This window comes from Elephantulus edwardii, unplaced genomic scaffold, assembly GCF_000299155.1.
Source record: "Elephantulus edwardii isolate Elephantulus edwardi_28Jun2011 unplaced genomic scaffold, EleEdw1.0 scaffold00142, whole genome shotgun sequence".
Classification (NCBI taxonomy): domain Eukaryota; kingdom Metazoa; phylum Chordata; class Mammalia; order Macroscelidea; family Macroscelididae; genus Elephantulus; species Elephantulus edwardii.
This window is the reverse complement of record NW_006399892.1, coordinates 5,960,385-5,975,002: the sequence shown is the minus strand read 5'-3', so window position 1 is coordinate 5,975,002 and position 14,618 is coordinate 5,960,385.

Genomic DNA, 14,618 nt, shown 5'->3' with positions numbered 1-14,618 from the left:
CTTATTTTTGGCCATGTCCTTCAAAGCAGCCTGAACTTCTTCTTTCATCACCATAGGCTCTTGCTCATATGTTGTTTCATGAAATTCTTCCATTTAATTGAAAGTGAATGAATTGCTTGCTTTTGATGCAAAAGTTCTGGAGTGTTAGGTGAACAATGTTTCAGAACATTGTATTCAATCTTCCTTGCTAAAAGGAAGAAGAATGTAAAACCTTTAATGAAGAAAATATCTGACAGACAAGGATTTTAGGAGCAGATGCAAGACACTTTCTTTGTAGAAATAACCAATCCCCCTACCCAAGCACAGGTGTCTTGTCTTCTCCCTTTCCGTGCAACACCAGCATCCCTTGCACTTGGAGGAGAGTGCTGTTGAGATGCCTGCAACTCACAGTGACCCTACGTACAACAGTTCTGAAGCCTGCCCCGATTGAGCCAATATCACTGACTCTGACACACCTACCACCATTGCACCAGTTACTGTATCAATCCACCTCATCCAGGTCTTCCCCTCTTGCACTGCTTTTCTACTCTTCCAAGAAGATGTCTTTCTCCAGAGATAAGTCTCTCCTGGAAAAATGCCTAAAGTATGTGGGACTGAGCCTCAAATTTCTAGTCTTCAAGGAGAAACTTAGTTTCACTCTCTCCAAGGCAGACTTACTTTTTTTCTTAGCAGTCATGTTCAAGAATTTTCCAGTAGCACAACTCAAACGCATCTATTTTTCCTCTGTCATCCTTAGTCATTGTCCAGCTCTCTGTTGGATAGCAAGTAAGATCGCAAAGACCATGGCCTAGATCATGCACACCTTAATCTCTAGACTGACATTGTTAATTCTCTAATGTTAAGTTGTTATTGTTATTGTTGATTGCCTTCGAGTTGAGACCCTATGAACAAAAGACCTGAAGCCTCTCTACAACTATCGACATTAATCAAAGTTCATAGAGTTTCCGAGAGGCATGTTGTTTAGGAAGTAGATTTCTCTCCTGCTTCCAAACTTCTCATAGAATGTTATTGGTTGAGTTGCCTATGATACATAGCAACCGTACACACAGCAACTCTGAACTCTGCCCTGTCCTGAGCCAGTCTCACTAATTCTGACACAACCTCCATCACCCCAGTTACTGTATCAATCCATCTCATCTGGGGTCTCCCTCTCCTGCACTGTCCCTCTACCTTTCTGATCATGATGTCCTTCTTCAAGGGCTAATATGTCCTGACCACATGCCAAAAGTAAGTGAGATGGAGTTTTGAAATTATAGCCTCCAAAGAGAGACATGGTTTCACCCTCTCCAAGACAGACCTATTTGTTTTCTTGGCAGTCCATGGTATGTTCAAGACTCTTCTCCAGCATCACAACTGAAAGGCATCTATTCTATTGTTGTCAAACTTAGTCATTGTCCAACTCTCTTAATATTCTTCTAATGTTGTTTTTGTTGTTGTGTACAATAGAGTTGGAACCGACCCATAGCTGACCCTATAGCAGGTTTTCAGAGGTAGTTAAAGGCATGAGAGGAGATTGCTCATGTTTTCTCCCGTACAGCAGGTGGTGGCCTCGAACCACATGCCTTTTGGATTGCAATTCAGCTTCTTGCCACAAAATCTTCACAACTGAGCCAATAATAATATCATAATAAATGGATAAAATATTGAAGTTGTCAAAAATTCCATTTTATATACTCAATCAGCACCCATCGAAACAGTAGCAGTCAAGAAATCAAATGACATATTTCAGTGAGCAAATCTGCCACCAACAATCTTTTAAAAGTGCTAAAGAGCAAGAGAGTTCGTTTAGAGACTAAAGTTCACTTGACCCAAATCATGGTATTTTTATTTGCCCCCTATATACTTGAAAGCTGAATAATGAATAAGAAAGAGATAACAAAATCTGATGATATAGAACTATGATTTTTACAAAGATTAGTGACTATACAATGAATTACCAACATTACAAATAAATATTTCTTGGAAAAAGTATAGTTAGGGTACTCTTTTATCTGTGAAACGTAATCTCATAATTGAGTATGTTATCAGAAAAGGCCAGTCCTTGGATAAAGACAGTATTTTTTGAAAAATAGAGCGCCAGTAAGGAGATAATGCTATGGCGGAATAGTGAATGATCCAGGAAGCATTAAAAGAAGATGGAAGGAGTATACAGAATCAATGTACCAAAAAGAAGTGGCTGACACAGAAGAATTTCAATAAGCAATGTATGATCAAGATGCAATTGTGATGAAGGAGGAAGTTCAAGCTCCTTTGAAGGAACTGGCACAAAACAAGGCCTCAGGCCAAGAAAATGGGAGAACAACTAGCTGGCCAAGTGACTGGAAGAGATCCACATTTATTCCCATTCCAAAAAAAGGTGAGCTGACAGAATATGGAAATTAAAGAACAATATCACTAATAACACATATGTAAGAAAAATCCTGCTGAAGATTATCCAAAAACTATTGGAACAATACATTGACAAAGACTTACCAGAAATAGAAGCTGGGTTTAGAAGAGGCTATGACACTAGAGGCATTAATGTCAATATCAGATGGATCTGGCAGAAAACAAAGACTACCAGAAGAATGTCTATCTGTATTTCATTGACTGTGTAAAGGCATTTGACTGTGTGGATCACAACAAACTGTGGCTAACGTTGAGGAGAATAGGAATTCCAGAACACTTAATTGTTCTCATGCAAAACCTATACTTGGACCAGGAAGTAGTCCTCAGAACAAAGCAAGAAAACACTGTTATTGTTGTTGTTGTTGTTGTTATGTGCCATTGAGTAGCCTCAGACTCAGCGAACTTATGCACAAGAGTCTTAAACCCTGCTCTGTCTTGTGCCAATCTTATTGTCTCTGACACATCTACCCCCATTATCCCAATCACTGAATCACTCCATCTAATTGAAGGTCTTGCTCTCTTGTGCTGTCTCTCGACACTCCCAAGCAAGATGTATCTCTCCAACGACTAATCCCTCCTTGCAATATGCCCAAAGTCTGTCAGATGAAATTTCAGAATCCTTGCCTCCAATGAGCAGCCTGGCCTCACTCTCTCTAGGCTGAACCTGTTTGTTCTTCCAGCAGCCAATGTTATATTCAATACTCTTTTCCAGCACCACAGCTCAAAGGCATAAATTCTCCTTCTGTCATTCCTAGTCATTGTCCAGCTCTCTGATGCATAGCAAGTAATTGCAAAGACTATGGCCTTGATCAGGCAATTTTAGTCTCCACACTGACATCATTGTTCTTCAGTATTTGGAGAGGTCTCTGACAGAGGATTTTCACAAAACAATTCATCTTTTAATTTCCTGGTTTCTGGTACCAAGAGTGTTGATTGTGGAGCCAGACAAACTAAAACTCTTAATCTCAGTCTCTTCACCGTCTATCATGATGCTGCCAATTGGTCCAATGGCGAGAATCTTTGTTTTCTTGATGCTGAGCTTCAATTAATAAGGAAACATTGCAGGGTTCAAAATCAGAAAATGTGTTTTTCAGGGATGTGTCTTGTCTCCACACCATTTTTAATTTTTTTTTAAATTTTGTACTGGTATATTTACAAAGTTAGAATACATTGTTTTTCACATCACATCTTTTCCATTTCCTTCACCACTCCTACCCATAAAACAATGTGACCCTATGATTAAACAGAACCTCCACCCTCGTCACCCCTCTTCTTCCATCTATCCTCCTTTGGATCCTCATACTAATTCTATAATAATGGTTTTATAGACTATATGTCCTTATGGGACAGAGTTAGTTCATTCAGTAATGCTCCCTCACAAGTTAGGTAGCAATTCACAAAATCACAGTTTACCTGGCAGTTCCCATGTTCTTGGGATAATGAATAACTCTGCTATGAACATTGGTACCCAAGACTCTATTTGTGCCTCAGTTCTCTTTTTTTTGGGGGGGGGTATATTCTAAGCAGTAGAATAGCATATAGAATTTCTGTGTTCAGATTTTTTTGACATTCCAAATTACCTTCCAGAACGGTTGTGCCATTTTGCAATCCCACCAACAATGTCCATACCTTTTTAATCTAGATGCAGAACAGATCACTCAGGATGTTGGGCTTTATGAGAAGGAATGCAATATCAGGATTGGAGAAAGACTCATCAACAGCCTACATTATGCACATGCCACAACCTTTCTTGCTGAAACTAATGAGGACAATATTTTTTTTGTTGTAGAAGATCAAGGACTCTAGTCTTCTGTATGATTTAAAGCTCAACATCAAAAGGCAGAGATTCTCACCACTGGGCCAATTGAAAACACCATGATAGATGGAGAAGATATTGATATTGTTAACAATTACAGCTTGTTTGGCTCCACAATCAACACTTTGGCACTAGCAGTCAGAAAATCAAAAGATGGATTGCACTGAGAAAATCTTCTGTCAGGTACCTCTCCAGAGTTCTGAGAAGTAAAGATGTCAGTCTAGAGACTAAGATGTGCCTGACCCAGGCCATGGTCTTCATAATTACTTGCTATGATCAGAGAGTTAGAGAATGACTAAGAATGATAGAAGAAGAAGCAGTGTTTTTTAGTGTGGTGCTGAAGAAGAGCTTTAAACATACCATGAACTGCCAAGAAAACAAATAGGTCAATCTTGGAGAGGGTTAAACCAAGTTTCTCCTTGGAGGCTAGCATTTTAATCTCTATCTCACATACTTTGGGCATGTGGCCAGGAGATACTGGTCTTTGGAGAAGGGCATCATTCTTGGAAGAGTGTTTGGATGGCCCAGGAATAGGAGAGGAAGGCCCCAGAATAAAATAAATTGACATAGTAATGGGGCAACGGGGGTAGATACGCTGGATTCAGTGAGACTGGCTCAGTACAGTACCATAGGGTAGCTATGAGTCTCAGGTGACTTTACAGCACATAACAGCAAAGAAGATAAAGATTTTCAGGGAAATAAATTGACACAGTGACTGTAACAATGAGCTTGAGCGCCACAGAGATTTTGAAGATGGTGTAGAATTAACAAGTGTTGTACACTGGGTTGCAATGAGACAGACCTGACAATACCTAATAATAAACCAGGTTTCTAGGAGCTCATAATATCATAATCAAGAAGGATTGAATCGGGGGGAAAACATCTAAAGCTACCTACAAACTTTGGAAAGACTTTTTGTATACGAGTTGGTTTCTGGTTTTGATCCTTTTCCAAGAAAACGGTCATGTTATATGACTTCCTCTGAAAATAGCATTCTATTTAAGAAAGCTTTTCTAAGAAGTGCAAAATTTTGACAAAAGAGTCAAAAGATACACGAACTCCAGTTTAAAATGTTACTTCTATTTACTATTTCTCCATATGGAATCCACTCACACAACCTACTTAACCACACCACCCAGGGCTACCTTTTATTTCTTAATAAAGCTCACCTTTGAGAAAATATCCAACTATCTAACTTCTTTTTACATCTACGTTGTAAATATCTACAAACTAGCTTGCATTATTGGTTTTTTAACAATAATGTCTTGCCTCTGGAATATGTATTACCCAGTGGGGAATGATTTAAAAAATATATGAGAAAGCAGGGCTTTGGAAATGCTACTCTCTATTTGAGCCAGAGCAGCAAATGAATCATGCTGACAAAAAAATGTTTAATGCAAGAGCTTAAACTATTATATTCCATAGTGGAATGTGAATTTTATTAGTGATCCCAAAGATCAAAGCCATATGCCAAAAGAATGAAGCTTAGTTGATATCAGGTAAGCAGGAGGTATTGAAGGCACTTGTAGAAAACAATAAACTTCTTATTCAGCATTTGGAAGAAACAAAAATGGACCATTTATGTTGATTTTTAAAAAGTTGTTAGAGATCTATGTATATGAGATTTATATATTCATTATCTGAGTAAATTACTTTCTAAGCACCTATTAAGGAGCTCTAGTGATGCAGTCCATAGCGAGTGGTGCTAATTTGTAATTTGATTTCACCATTTACTCTGTGAGAAAAGATAGGCAATCTCCTCTGATGTGATTTACAACCTTGAAAACCCACTGGATGATCACCCATGAGTTACTTTCAACTCAAAAGCAATGGCAAAGAGAGAAGCAACACTCCTATTGGGTACTCTTTTCCTAGTAATAACATGATGAGTGAGAGGAAAGATGTAAAAGTAGTGAATGTATTCTAAGTTCAGACCATAAATAACTTAGAGTTTAGAGAGGAACAATAATGTAGGCTAGTGGGAGACCACAACGCATAGAAAACCATAAGAGACAGAAACCTGTACCTAATCCACTCTTTTAATGTAGAATTTTAAGGTAACTTGTCTCTTCAGTGAATATTGGAAATCATATATTTTAGACCTCTGTATCATCAGGGATATATTATGTAAGTTGTGGAGTTTATCTTTCAATATGGCTTTCCTAGCCGTCTGATTCTAACCTAACTATATGTACGGGTGGGAATATGAATAAAGTATGTTAGCCTATCCACAAGGAAATTGGTTTCTCTTACCAATCTAAAAAGGGATTGGCCAGTTTCAACAATCAACAACGAGATTGATTAGTCTCAGCAATAACCTGAAGAGCTCAAGTCACAGATCTTAGCTCTTCCCCTATCAGTGGAGAAGAACAAGACCTTCTCTGCCCAGCAAAACGCAAGAAAATGTAGGACACCCTTGGAGAGAAACTTGTTCTTAATCTAGTTACACCAAAGCAGCAGCAGCAGCAGCAGCAGCCATAGAGCCAAAATAAAAACCTGACGTGAGATGGGACCTTGGACATAGGAGAAGAGTCAAAATGGGCAGAACTGAGAACTCTATTGGACAACTAGGAATGGGAAGCCAATATTGCCAAGACTGAGAACTTGGGAAAACTGACCTAATGCTGCAAGGGTTGATGCTGAGGTGCCGGGTGCACATTTTTTCAGGAACTGTCTTGACTGTATCCTGTTATTAATCTGGATCATAAATTTTTGTCATATTTAACATGGTTCTGTGTGGTCTTTGAGCCATTATTGCATCAGATATTAGATCCAGAAACACAGTAAGATTGATTTTAAGATGAATAGAAAGTATGGGAGAGTGGGGGATATATTTGACCTCATGGGAATTAATTTTGTGCTATTGATGTTGTGGATGGGGACAATTCCCCTTTGTGAAGTCAGTAAAAGTCAGACATGGTTGTCCCCATGTGATATTCACTCTTTTCATGTAAGACTTAAATTTTTAAGATAGAAATTTAATGTTGTTGTTGTTATGTGCTGTCATGTCACCTTTGATAGCAAGTGATCCTTTGTGTAGCAAGCAGCTCTAAAGCCTGCCCTGTCCTGAGGCAGTCTCACTGATACCAAACCCCATTGCCCCAGTTACTGTATTAATCCATCTCATCTGGGGTATTATGCTTTAAAGTAAAAGTCAAAACTCAAGTTCTTTGTAGGAAGCCATCCTGAGTAGATCATAGCTTTTCTACAGATAACACTTCTGACATGCAGCTGCCACCCTGTCCATCTCTGGTTACACCTACCTCTCTTACCTGTAAATCAACACCTTGGGGCATGCCCCTCCCTCTCTATTGTAAACTGATAGCCTAGGGCTGGGTTCCCTGGCAGCCTGGCCTCCTCCGCTGCCTATTTATTGCAGAATTCTTCGAATAAACTCTGAGGCTTGATCAGAGAACTTTGACTTGCCTCTTCTCTCTTGTCCCTGTCCCTTTCCCCCTTTTAATCCACACAGGTCCCACTCTAGAACACGTGTGAACCCGCAGGTAGGTTTCAGTTCTTTAATATTGCTAACCAGTGTAGTATAATAACTACGACATAGTTCTTGGAAGACACTGCTGCCTTGTGATATCTTTAAAAGCTGTTGACAGGAGTTCTTAGCCATATAAACATTGAAGAAAAGCTAAAATGGTTTGCTTCTGTAATCAACCTATGACAAGCAGTATTCATTTCTCTGACAAAGCAAGTTAAATGGAGTAGTTTGGTTCTCAGCAAGACAACATGCATCTCGTAAGCTTTCACTGCTACTATTTTATTAGAAACAAAAGAATGCAGCCGTTCCAGGAGTTCATCCTCCTAGAGTAATTTACAAGGTCTTTCCACTTATTGTTTTATCCTTCCCTAGGAAAATTCAAGCTTTCAAACTGCTGCCCACAGCTCACTCAACATTCCTTATTTTAGTGCTTAGATGAGAAAAAAAATAAAACATTAGAGTAACTTTGACTTTCATTCCTTTGCGTTATGTAAGCACTGGTGCTCATTTTTGGTATGACCTCTCTATTAAAAGAATCTGTTGTCATTACAACTCTTCTCTCTGTGGCTGAATCTATTTTTGCCCTACTGCCCTTACCATTAGTTCTCTTCCTGCCCTAGTACTCACTAATTGATTAGGGAAGTCCCTCATTTATATGCTTGTACATATGCCAAAATTAATTAATTTAAAAATATCCATTAAACAGTAAGCACTAGACACTGTGATTTGTACTTGAGAAATTACAGAAATCAGAAGTTTGCACTTAAGTCTAGAATGAGAACGTACAATTTTCCTTACAGAGTAGTATGTTTTTGTTTTTGTTGTTGTTGTTGTCAAAGTCAACTCATACCGATTCTATGAACAAGGGATCTAATGCCTTTCCATAGCTTCTCCAAGTTCATAGAGTTTCCAGAGACATGTGGTTTTAGGAAGTGGATGCCACTCCTGCTTCCAAACCTGTCTTACAAGTGTAAGTTCCACCAAGCACTCTCCAAAATAGGAAACCTTTATGGTATTTGAAATCCCCATGACACAAGGTTAAGCATCACAGCAAACCCAGGTTGCTTCATACAGCATATTGACAAAGAGTGATGTGCAAAGTGGAAGAATGTTCCTCCAGATATAACAGCACTAGTCTCATGTAGGAGTGGTTAAGTGTTGGTGAGTTGAGTATGATTCAGAGTAAGCTTGGCACAAAAAACTGAACTCTGTTCTACGAATAACATAATTTCTATATATTTATAAGAGAAGCTGTAGAGTGTCCAGGGGCAGATAGTTTAGGAAGTGAATGCTACTCCTGCTTCCTAACATGAATTAATGTGGAAGTGAATCCAATCATTGTACATAATGGGTAATATTTATAGTACTTGACAGGACTGTGAAACAGTGTTTAGCATCACAGCAATTCCAAGTTGTTCAGTACAGCAAATAGAAAAATGATTGCTGTGTCTTTTAAAGAATATTTATTCTAAAAATAAAAAGTTTGGCCAAAGGGCCTGCACCTCAAAGGCCCTACAGGATTGATTTTTTTTAATTTGCAATAATGTTTATTTCATAATGAGCTTCATAAGACTTGTTTTTTTAAATAATTTCAGTATCATTTCAATATACACTATTATTTATCTAATTTATCTACATATACATTTCCATAATAATAAATGACTATTTTTTTAGCTTTTCTATATTTTTTTTTACTTTTTCTTTTTTTTAAAGCCACACCCTCGAGCAGGCCTCCAACCTTAGTTTAAGGCTCTAGGGCCACCCACATTGGAGAAGGGAAAGAAGAATAGTAACACAAAACAAACAGGGCCCCAGAAACTTCCCTCCAGAGATTACCATTGAGATGCTAGCTAGTCAGCCAACTCCTAGAGTGGAGGGAGACATCAAGGCCCCAGGACCCAGGCCAGCCCACAGAGAGTAGTATAAGAGGAAGGAATTATTCAGCATACCTAAATTAGGTAAATCAACATGTCTGGGATGAAGAAGTTCAAGGAAGGATTCAAAAATTATAACTCTAAGAGGGTGCAAAATAAAGAGACTAGTAAATCATGTTGGAAGTGATCAATTATGTACAGGAAAAGATAACATATTCTTTCCTAATAAACCAACCATCAACTGCTCATATGCAAGTTCAAATTAAAGCTACAGAAGGACAATATCCACATACCCACAGGAATCAAAATCTGATCTTGAGTCTATGCCTCCTGAATTGAAAAACCAACTCAGGAATAAGTTTAAGACCTTGAACACTAATTAATAAAGACTAAATGGCCTATAGGAAAATATCAAGGATATCAATTATGAAGAAGGAAAAAAGGCATTACAAAAAGGAAGAAGAAGAAAAGTCTAAATTGGGTGTCAGAAGAGACTCTGAATATTGCACTAGAGTGTGGACAAGCCAAAGCAAAGGGGAAAAAATAAAAAAGTTAAGGAGCTGAATAGAAAATGTCAAAGGGCAGCTCAGGAAGACAAGACAAAATACTATAAGAAAATGTGCAAGGAGCTGACATTGAAAAATCAAAAGGGCCACGCTTGCTCAGCATTTCTTAAGTTGAAGGAAATAAAGAACAGTCTCAAGTGTGAGTTGTAAGGCTTAAAGATGCTATAGGTAGAATACTGAATTATTTATAAAATGTTAAAAGAAGACAGAGTATATAAAGTTAATGTACCAGAAGGACTTGGCTGACCCAGAAGAATTTAAAGACATATAATCAAGAGACAATGGTGATGAAGAAGGACGTTCAGGATGCTCTGGAGGACACAGAAAAATATAAAGCCCCTGGAATTTATGGAATACCAATTGACATATTTCAACAAGTAGATGCTACCCTAAATGTGCTCATTGAGTTGTGCCAAGAAATCTGGAGTACAACTACTTGGCCAAGGAACTGGAAGAGACCCATATTTATTCCCCTAGGGGGAAAAATGTGACCTGACAGAGTGTGGAAATTATCGAACAATATCATTAGTATCAGACACTAGTAAAACACTGCTGAAGATTATCCAGAAATGACTGGATCAACAGAGAACTACCAGAAGTAAATCTGAGTTCAGATCATGGCACTAGAGACACTATTTCCAATGTCAGATGGATCTTGGCAGAAAGCAAAGGGGACCAGAGGGATGTCTATCTCTGTTTCATTGATTATGCAAAGTCGTTTGACTGTGTGGAACACAACAAATTAAAATTGTGGCTAACCTTAGGAAAATGGGAGTCCCAGAACACTTGATTGTGCTTATGTGAAACCTATACTTGGACCAGGATGCAGTCCCCAGAACAGAACAGGGAAACACTTCCTGGTTCAAAATCAGGAAAGGATTGTGTCAGGTATGAATCCTGTCTCCATACCTTTTCAATCTATATGCAGAACAGATCATTCAGAAAGCAGGACTTTTATGAGGAGTAATGTGGCATCAGAATTAAGGAAGACTCATCAACAACCTGCATTATTCAGATGACACAATTTGCTTGTTGAAACTGAAGAAGATGTGAAGCACTTGCTACAGAAAGTCAAGGATTGTTGTCTTCAATATGGATTGAGGCTTAACTTCAAAAAAGGAAAAGTTTCTCACCATTGGGCCAATTTGCCTCACCATGATAGATGGAGAAGAGACTGAGGTTATTAACAATTATTGTTTGCTTGGCTCCACAATCAATTCTCTTAACACCAGTAGTCAAGAAATCAAAAGATGAATTGCAATGGAAAAATCTGTTGCCAAGGACCTCTCCAGAGTGCTGGAAAGCAACAATGTCAGTCTAGACACTAAGATGTGCCTAATCCAGGGCCATGGTCTTCGCAGTTACTTGTTATGCGTCAGAGAGCTGGACAATGACTAAGGATGACAGAAGGATCAATGCCTTTAAATTGTAGTGCCAGAGAAGAGTCTTGAACATACCATGGGCTGTTAAGAAAACAAATAGTTTTGTCTTGGTGAGGTTGAAACCAAGTTTCTCCATAGAGGCTAGGATTTGGAAGATCCATCATATATAGTTTGGGCACATAGCCAGGAGAGATCGGTCCTTGAAGAAGGACATCATGCTTGGAAGGGTGGAGGAACAGCACAGGAGAGGAAGACTCTGGATTAAATGGATTTATATAGTAACTGGGGCAATGGGGTTGGTGTGTCAAAATTAGTGACACAGGCTCAGTATAGGGCAGGGTTCAGAGCTGCTGTACACAGGATTGTTATTAGTTGCAGGCAACTCAATGGCACATTAACAACAACAAAGTACCAAAAAAATATTTAGTTTACCTTGACTCTGAGAAAAAAGAAGGGATACATCCAAAACTGATGTGATTAAAACACTAATCAATCTATTTTTTCCTCCTTTTGCTGCCACCAAATCACAATCAACTCATAGCTGATCCTTCATTGTGTTTCACTGACTGCAAGGCATTTAACTGTATGGATTACAACAAATTGTGGCTAATCTTGAGAAGAATCGGAATTCTAAAACATTTAATTGTGTTCATGTGAAACCTATACTTGGACAAGGAAACAGTGATCAAAACAAAGCAGGAAAACACTGTATCAGAGATGCATCCTATATAAATACATTTTCAATATATATGCAGAATAGATCATTCAGGAGGTTGGACTTTATGAGGAGGAATGTGACATCAAGATTTGAGGAAGACTTATCAACTTGCATTATGCAGATGACAGAACTTACTTGTTGAAACTGAGAGGACATGAGGCATTTGTTACACAAGGTCAAGGTCTATGGTCTTCAATATAGATTGAAGCTCAACAGCAAGAAAACAAAGATTCTCACCACTGGGTCACTGGGCAGTTTCTTAATAGAGGGAAAAGAGATTGAGGATGTTAACAACTTCAGCTTGCTTGATTCCCCAATCAACATTCTTCTCACCAGCAGTCAGGAAATTAAAAGACTAACTGCATTTGGAAATCTGTTGTCAGGGACCTCTCTAGAGTACTGAAGAGCAACAGTGTCAGCCTGGAGACTAAGGTGTGCCTGATTGAAGCCATGCTCTTCACAATTACTTTCTATACATCAGAGAGTTGGACATTGACAATTGATGAAGAAGGATTTCTGCCTTTGAGTTGTGATTCTGGAGGAAAGTGCTGAATATACTGTTAACTACCAGGAGAACAAGGAAGTCTGTCCTGAAAAGGTGAAGCCAAGTTGCTCCATGGAGACAAGAATTTTGAAGCTCTGTCTCACATTCACTGGGCAACTGGCCAGAAGGGACAAGTTCTTGGAGAAGGTCATCATGCTTGGGAATGGGAAGGATAGCACAGGATAGGAAGACCAAGAATGAGAGGATTTGACTCAGTGATTGAAGAAATGGGATTAGATCTGTTGGAGACAATGAGATTGGCTCAGAATAGTGCAGGGTTCAGAGGTATTATATACAAAGTCACTATGAGTCACAGGCACCTTGATGGCACATAACAACAGCACAATAAAAAATTACAGACAAAGTGATTGGTTTTTCTCTCTCAGAACTGCTAGTGCATTCAAATAAGCATAGAACAGCAACCTTGGAGTTAACAGCACAACTTCCTAAGGACTGTAATCACAACTAACCCCCCCACCTCCAGAAAAGTCCATAACCTGAAGTTTTAGTTTCCTTTACTTTTTAGTTTGTTTTTAAAACAAGATTGCTAAAATCCTACTCAAGTTTTTGAAAGATCACACCAATTGCCCTATGAAAAACAAATACAGAAATGAAACAATTGTAAAAAGAGATGTCATAACCTGTGAGTCTTTTGCAACTCTCTAATAACGAGAGCTGATTAATTACTGAAATCTGACCACTCTTCTTAACCCCTCTTCACACCCCCATCATAGTTCTCAGAACTCTCATAGCTCATATAGTTTTTGTGGTAGAGATTAGTTCCATCTCTCTATTGTTTCCACTGCTCTTCATGTTTAGTAGATAATGTTGTATCATCAACGTAACACAGGTTGTTGATGAGGTTTCCTCCACTTTTGATGCCTCATTCCTCTTCATGCGGTCCAATTTTTCATTGTAGATGTGTGGTTGTTGTTATGCACTATTGAGTTGTAACTGTTCTTCCCTTGGAATTCTAGAGACCATAAAATGTATGGAAGAATATTGCTTTTTTGCTTTTTTCCCCCATGGATCTGAGCTGTGTGCCTTTGGTTTGCAAGTGCATTTTCTTACCACTAGGACACCAGAAATCCCTCATTAGAGACGTAATAGGTATCAAATTAAGAGTCAGGAGCAACTCAGGATACAGTTCTTTAAACTGGCTAGCCTCTCTTCTCAGTCATACCCACAAGCAAGCCTCCTTCTGTTTCTTAACCTTGTGGCCTTCGCCTCTATCTACTTGTGTGTTACAAAGAACTTTTTAGCTGTGTTGGTATTTGGGGGTATTTACATAACATACCATGGTAAGTAGACGTTGGTTTGAAGACATTCAGCTACCCAACTCTAACACAGTGGGTTATTAAACTCACTCTACCAGTAAGCCTTTGCTCCTCAAAGACTCAACATTCTTGCCCCTGTGTGCCTGGAGCCCATAGTTTTGTCTCATACAGGTCTCCTGTTTTTTTCTGGTTCTGTTACCTCCACTGTTAACATTTCCCTGTTGGTCAGCATCATTCTGCTGCTTCTCTCCATCTCTCCAGTATGACATTTCTGTCTCCTTAGTAAAGGAATTTCAGAACAGAGATATCAGATGCAAAAGACATGCTTGACTAATGGCTCTTCTTTCTTGATGATAGTTACACTCTCCTTTTCTGCCTCTGATATGGCACTTTAAACCTAGCAGGATGGCAAAACTGGCCCATCTCCAGGTTAGGATCTTAAGTACTTTATTTGCATGATCACACTGCAAAGGGACATTAGGCATATTATACATAGTGTATCTTAGGCATATTATCAGCAACTTAGTGCTCCAAACCTTTTTTTTTAAATAAATATTTTTATT